The sequence below is a fragment of the Priapulus caudatus genome, unplaced genomic scaffold, assembly GCF_000485595.1.
Source record: "Priapulus caudatus unplaced genomic scaffold, Priapulus_caudatus-5.0.1 Scaffold102, whole genome shotgun sequence".
In the NCBI taxonomy this organism is placed as follows: Eukaryota; Metazoa; Priapulida; class Priapulimorpha; order Priapulimorphida; family Priapulidae; genus Priapulus; species Priapulus caudatus.
In genome coordinates this window covers 469,435-476,487 of record NW_014577163.1, presented here as the reverse complement: position 1 = coordinate 476,487, position 7,053 = coordinate 469,435, and positions in this window count along the sequence as shown.

Below are 7,053 nucleotides of genomic sequence, written 5' to 3'. Positions count from 1 at the left end.
TGTCTGTTGGTCTGTCTGCTCTTGTCTGTCTGTTTGTCTGTCTGTCTGTCTGTCGGATCGTCTGTCGCCGTGTTCTGTCCTGTAGCTGTCCATGTCTGCCTGGTCTGTATGTCTCTCCGGAGTCTGTCTCCTCTGTCTATTCTGTTGTCGGGCTGCTGTATGTCTGTTCTGCCTTCCTGCTGCTGCTGTGTCGGGGTCGTGCGTTCTGCTTCGTCGTGCATGCTTGCTTGATTGTCGGTCTGGGCATTCTCTGCTGCTCATCGTGTGCGTCCGGTCGGTCTGTCTGGGCTGTCTGTCTGTATTTCTGTCTGCCTGTCTGTCGTCGTCCGTCAGTTTGTACATCTGTCTGTGTATGTTGTCGTAGTCTGTCATCCGTCGTGTATGTTTGTCTGGTTGTTTGTACTGTCATCTTTGACTGTTATGAGTCCGCCTTCGTGTGTTATGTTCTCGTCTGTTATTGCGTCGTTTGCGGAAACTTCGAGAGTAGTGCTTTTATGGAGGGATTACTATTAGGACTTTTGAGAACTGAATTTCTATATGTGCGTTTGTACTTAGAGACAGTGAAAGCAAGCACGAGCGCCAGACTTCATGTGAACTGAGATTGATTTGTAGCAACAGTGTAACATTATCGCGATAGCGCGCCAGGCAGTATGAATTAAACGGCCATTAAGGATTTAATTTTCAACGACGCCGGTGTACGAAGTAGGCTGTGAGAGGGCTTGCGAGAGGAAGACGGGGAAGAGAGAGGATAGGGGGGAGAGAACGAGAGAGCTGATGGAGTCAGAGGCAGGCGGTGCGGATCGCGGCGCGCGCAGAGAGAGAGAGAGATGATGGGAGGATAATAGAAGCATGAGAGAAGAGGAGAGTGGGAGTAAAGAAAGAGAGAGAAGAGAGAGACGAGACGAGAGAAGAATGAGAGAGAGAGGAGACGAGAAGCTTGCATGGGGAGCACGGTATGTAATAGTGGGCAACGTTCGCAGTTACCTATCTTTTCGGCATCACGATATCGCTGCCGGAAGAATGACAAGGGCGTACAGTAGGTCGATGGGCAGATCACGATATGACGGGACTGGTGTATTGATGCAGTCATCGCCGACTGTGCTAGGAGCGACATGCTACAGACATAACGAGCCATCCCAAATCGGTGACGTATCGGTAGGCGGAATGTAATTTGTCGCTCGAGGACAGTGAGAGATTGTCGCACGTAGGAGTGTCAGCAGAGTCCTGCAAAGAGGCAGTTGACAGAGGACCGCACGAGGAGTGACAGCAGCTGCCGCTCACCGAGGACTGCAGAAGTGCGCAGCGATGGAGTGACTAGAGTGCCGCAACCGAGGAGTGCAGAGTGCCGCACGAGGACTGACAGCCAAAGTGCCGCACCGGGATGACAGAGTGCCGCACTGGAGGAGTTGACGAAGAGTGCCGCACGAGGAGATGACAGGAAGTTGACGCACGAGGGAGTGACAGAGTGCCCCGCACCGAAGGGTGACAAGGTGCCCGCCACCGGGGAGGAGTGACAGAGAGTGCCGCAACCGAGGAGTGACTATGAGCGAATTTCGTGTGAGGACATAGTTGAGGTATACGCGCTAAGTGTTGTTTGCGTGACTTGCAACTGAACTGAAGGCGGGTGAAGAGTGGACGCAACGAGGGGAAGTGACAGAGTTTGGACGCACCGATGGTAGTTGACAGAGTGGACGCAACGAGGAACCAATAACACACAGCAAGTGACAGCAGGTGACGAGGTCCTAGTTGTGTTGGGTGACGCACGCAGACGTTGTTGTTTCGTCTCTGCGGCGATGTCTCGCGATACCGTCGAACAGTTAATCTGTCACGTCCGTGTGTTATCTAGTATGCTCACGTACGACGGTACGTGCAAGCAGTGTATGCGTGCGCTTGTTCGGTGCGTGCGTGCATGCGATGCGCTGAAAAAAAAATAAATATAATATAATTATATATAAATATATTTCTATATATATATAAATAAATAATTATATATATATGTGTGTGATGTGTGTGTGTGGGGTGTGTGTGTGTTGTGTGCTTGCTGCAGTGCTTGCGTTGGTAGTGCGTCAGCAGCGTGCGCGGTCGCGCTGTGCTGTGTGCTGCGTGCGCGTGTGCGTGCTGTGGTGGCGGTCGTGCAGTGTGGCGATGTGCAGTGCCGCGTGTGCGGGTGGCGTGTGAGTAGTGCGTGTGCGCGATGCTGGTGCTGTGGCGCGTACGTGGTGTGGTTGCGGGTAAGTGCGTGTGGTCGTGCGTGTGCGTGTGCGTGGTGCGTCGTGCGTTGTGGTGTGCTGGTGGTGCTGTGCTGTGTGCGTAGTGCGTGAAAGAGTTGTGCTGTTGTGGTGGTGGAATGTGGTGATGCGTCGTGTGTGCGTGCGTAATGGTGAATGTGTGTGTGGATGTGTGTTGTGTCGCGCGCGCGCGCGTTTGGTGGCTAATGTGGTTGTGAGTGTGTGGGTGTGTGTGTGTCGTGCTGTAGTGTGGCGGTGTGTGCGCGCTCGTGTGTGTTGTGTGTGTGTGTGTGTTGTGTGTTGTTCGAAGCCGGGCCCTGTCCGTAGTAGTCGTCGTGCGTCGGTGCTGTGTGTTTTGGCGTGTGTATGTGTGCCGCTTAGTGCGCGTGTGTGTGGGTGACGTCTGCTTGCCCTGTGTGTGGCCAGGGTGTGCTGTGCGCTGTGTGGTGTATGTGTGCGGGCTGTGTGTGTCCAGCGCGCTGTGTGTGATGTGTGTGTGAGTTGTGCCTGTGTGGGTGTGATGTGTGTGTGTGTGTGTGTATGTAGGGTGTGTGTGTGTAGTGTGCGCGTGTGTGCTGTGCGCGCGGCCCCACGCCGCCGGGCCGCGCCCGCGGCGGCGTTTGGCCGCCCCCATGTGTGTCGTGTGACGTGATGTGTGTCCAGAACGACAAAGTGTGTGTGTGTGTGTGTGTGTGTGTGTGTGTGTGTGCTGTGTCACTGTGTGTGCTGTATGTGTGTGATGTGTGTGCGTGTGATTGTTGCGTGTGTCTGTGTGTGTGTCGATGCTGTGTGCTGTGTGTAGTCGTGTGTGTGGTAGTGGTGTGTGTGTGTGTGTGCTGCTAGATGTGCAGCCGCAGGACACGTTCACTGGATTGCTTCAAACTCGACGCTGCACCGCTCACACGGCTGCTGTTCAGGGCAGCTGTAACGACTGCGCCCAAGATACAGAAGCCGCATAGCGTATTTTGGAGAGAGGACGATGACGATACGATGACGATTGACGGATGACGCGAATGACGTGAACTAGATGACGATGACGGATGACGATGACCGATGACGATGACGGACACCGATGGACGATGTCGATGACTTTACGCATGTTGTTGATAAGATGGTGACGGTTGTAGAACGGCAAGCTATTATATGAGAGGTCTGGCTATATATGGCGACCAGTAGTACACGCGCAGGGCTGCTAGTTACACGCTGCGCGTGCACGCGGCAGCTGGCATATGCGCGCCATTATGTACACTCGACGGTATCACGCATGCGCACTGGGCAACCGTGTGCATGATTGCAGATCCGTGTCCTTCATATTTCTGTCTTAGAGTTGTATTGTTATTAATATATTCACTAAAACGGGCAGTGAAACACGTTATTACGCTGTAAAACGGACGGATTACGCTGAGAGCAGCGAGTGGATATTTTTGAAAAAGCTAGCCCGATATTGCCAAACACTATCGACGCCTTGTTTTAATCATGTCGCAGATCGTCATTTGCATCAGAGTGTTTCTGTTGTTTAAAAAGCAGTGAATTCGAACTTTGCGTTTTTTTTCGTAGATTAAATACTAACGCGGACCCTATTATAGTCGAGCTAGAGGTGTCGTTATCCCGTTGACAATATGATGCACATAGTAGAATCCATAGGGGCATCTCATATATATGCATGCGTTTGTCATCCCATACTCTACTTCTGCTTTATTCAGCTTCCAGTAGTTCGCGCCTTTTCGCTCTACTTTTCTCACTTTAATATTGCCTGCCGACGCAAAGATCTTTCAACCATCTATCTACCGATCCACCCATCCGCACCATCATACCACTTCAATATGTTTTGCTCCGCCTTCCTTACCGCTTTCTATAATGATTCCCTTCTACCTGTCTTCATGCACGTTCTATCGTTCCTTCTCTCTCCTATAATATGTCTCATATTTCTCCAGTCTTTACATATCTATAAAACTCTATTTCATGCGCTCTTGCAAATCCTGTCTATCTCATCCATTCATTATATCTTCCAACCTGCTCTAATCTCTCAATTCTACCGATCTCCCTTCTTCAACATCATTTCCGTCGTCCGCCCTCACTTTTATAATCTACTGTATATTCTCCACGTTGCCGTCTTTCATTCAGCAGGCGCACGACCCAGAGAATCGGACCGGATACAATAGCTTCTTGTGTATTTTGTGGATAGACGCTGGCGCGTCGAGCGACCCGACTGCATGCGGTAATGACGTATGTTCAATAACGTATAGCAATGACGTATGTTCAATAACGTATATATAGCAATGACGTATGTTCAATAACGTATAGCAATAGCGATAACGTGTTACAACGTGTTAGCGATGTGCTGTAGCCGCTGAGTAGCTGACTGGCGACTAGTAACCAATAAGAGCACGCGTCATATACACACTTCGGCAGATGCATGCAATCTAAAAATTGGAGCGGGTTGAATCGAATCGAAAATACGGGAAAATATATCGAGGATCGGATCGAGGGAAGAGAATCGCGATCCGATTCGATTTCGGTGGATCGTATGTATAATTAGGTATGTATATATATATATATATATTCACTTTTTCTTGTCACGTATCCTAGTGAATATGCACGCCTCCCAAATATTGCAAATTGGTTCATTTTAGGAGTGTCTAGCACTTACGGATTTTTTTCATCTTGATTTTTTTCATTTTGCCATTGCATAGCTAACCGTTACGAATACGCTGAGTGATATGTAGGTGAGCCTTATATAGCTATATATAGCTATATATAGCTATATATAGCTATATAATTATGATTATATAGCTAACCCTTGTCAAGTGTCTGTTATAAAGCTTATCGTCAGAGATTTCACCGATATGTAGCTATGACGAACCGCATTTTATCGCTGACGGCGTCACATTAGATCGTTATATTGTCAACAACCGCGAAATAGCCGAGCTGCGTACTTGTTATAGGGTTCAGCGTAATGTCAGCGTCTCTGCACAGGATGGCATTCACAAGTCATGATAGTCCAAGTCTAATCCGAAGATAGAGCCTCCGATTTAGGGTGTTCTCGATCGGGAAGACCTATATTTATACGCTCTTGTTTATGCGCGCGCAATCAATGTTCGTTTATTAGCTTCGATTGTTAAGATTTGAGTGGGCACGTATCGAATCTCGCTAGGAAACAAGGGTCAACGAATGAATTAAAAACGTGAAAAATCTTTTGCACCGATCGGATTTCACCGCCTACGCGTTAGATGATCTCAGAGAGCTGAGTAGAGCGTTGAATGTCACACACTACGCTTGCACCCTCCACTCACCCATGCCCGCGGTCTTCGGGTTGCGAGAATGAAACATTCGACTCGCAAAAAGTTAAACGACCAATAACCATTTGCTTTTCAACGCTGCGTGATTACACGGCACCGCTGGTCGACGTCGGAGAGCGGGTGTCTGCTAAATTACAGGCTACGACTAATAATCTGCAACAGTTACTCTCCAACCCCTAGCTTACCGTTATGGAAAGTAGGGCTCGTCCCGCACAGCTAATCACTTGAAGCTCTGCTAATCACATGGCCGGCATGTATTTCGAAATCAGCAGCTTCTGCTATGCTTAAATTGCTGGTAGCGCGCACTGCAGTCGCTGTTGCGCACATAACGATCTCAAGTAGTGTCGACCATTGCAAACAGCAGGTCGTACCCACGCCGTGCGGTAGCGGAATTGACAGATAGCACAGTCCGCTCTGTTATAGAGCGCCAGATAGAGCGGAATATGATACCATCATAAATAGCGCAGTCAGAGAGCATCAGATATAACTAAATCTTTGAGCAATAGATATCTCAACTTCCAGGACTGTTTATATCTCGGCATTACACCAGCTATTTCTGGGTACAGCTGCGTCAGATAGCATCAGATATACGTAAATTGATAATCATCGGACATCAGTAGATAAATCTAAATTTGTAAGTAACTTAAATCTCTCAATCAGATAGCAGCAGGTATATCTCAGGCATGCACATGAGACCGCTAGATTTTAATTTCGTCTCTATATAGACATTATAATCGCACATCATTTCATATATCTCAATCATAACGCAACACGTATATATATATATATATATATAGCTTGATCATCCAGGGCCATGATGACGGATCTCAGTGTTACGCCACCGGATATATTTCCACCAAACCTCGCCATGCAGCTGCATCACTGACGTTTGCTAGAGTAGCTGCACACCGATGTTATGGTTGTCGGCAATTTGCCAGCCTAGCAGATTAGTCGGCGAAATAGCAGTGCACTGCGTAATGTACACATGGGTATTAGATAGGCGACAAAGATAAATCTCGTTCCCTGGCAGCAGCGAGACGGCCGATAATTCCGGGTATTTAGCGCTGTGACGGGAGCTTCGTGATAGATTTATAACTTATAAACAGCTTACTGTTTACTTCAGCGCAAATCAGGACGATGACACCGAGCGTAACGGGCGGATTACGTGAAATATACCGCGGGGCTTCCATAACAACTACTCCGTGGCGTCAATGGGATCAGATATGACGTAGTGCCATGCTGCCGGTCGCTGTCGCATTTGCTGCGGAAATGAGAGGCGAGACTACTATTCAGACCCCGTGGATCACAACGACTGTGCGAATGTAGACGTCGTTGTGAAAACTATCGATTGATGTAATATCGCCGTCGTCCCTGTTATCGCCATCATCATGATGATTGCGAAGGTCATACTCGTGGTCGTGATATGGACAGCGTTAGCTCTGCCGCCATCATTTATCATCTTCTACATAATCCAATTCATGATCAGCAGCAGCAGCAGCATCGTCGTCGTCGTCACCATCACTATT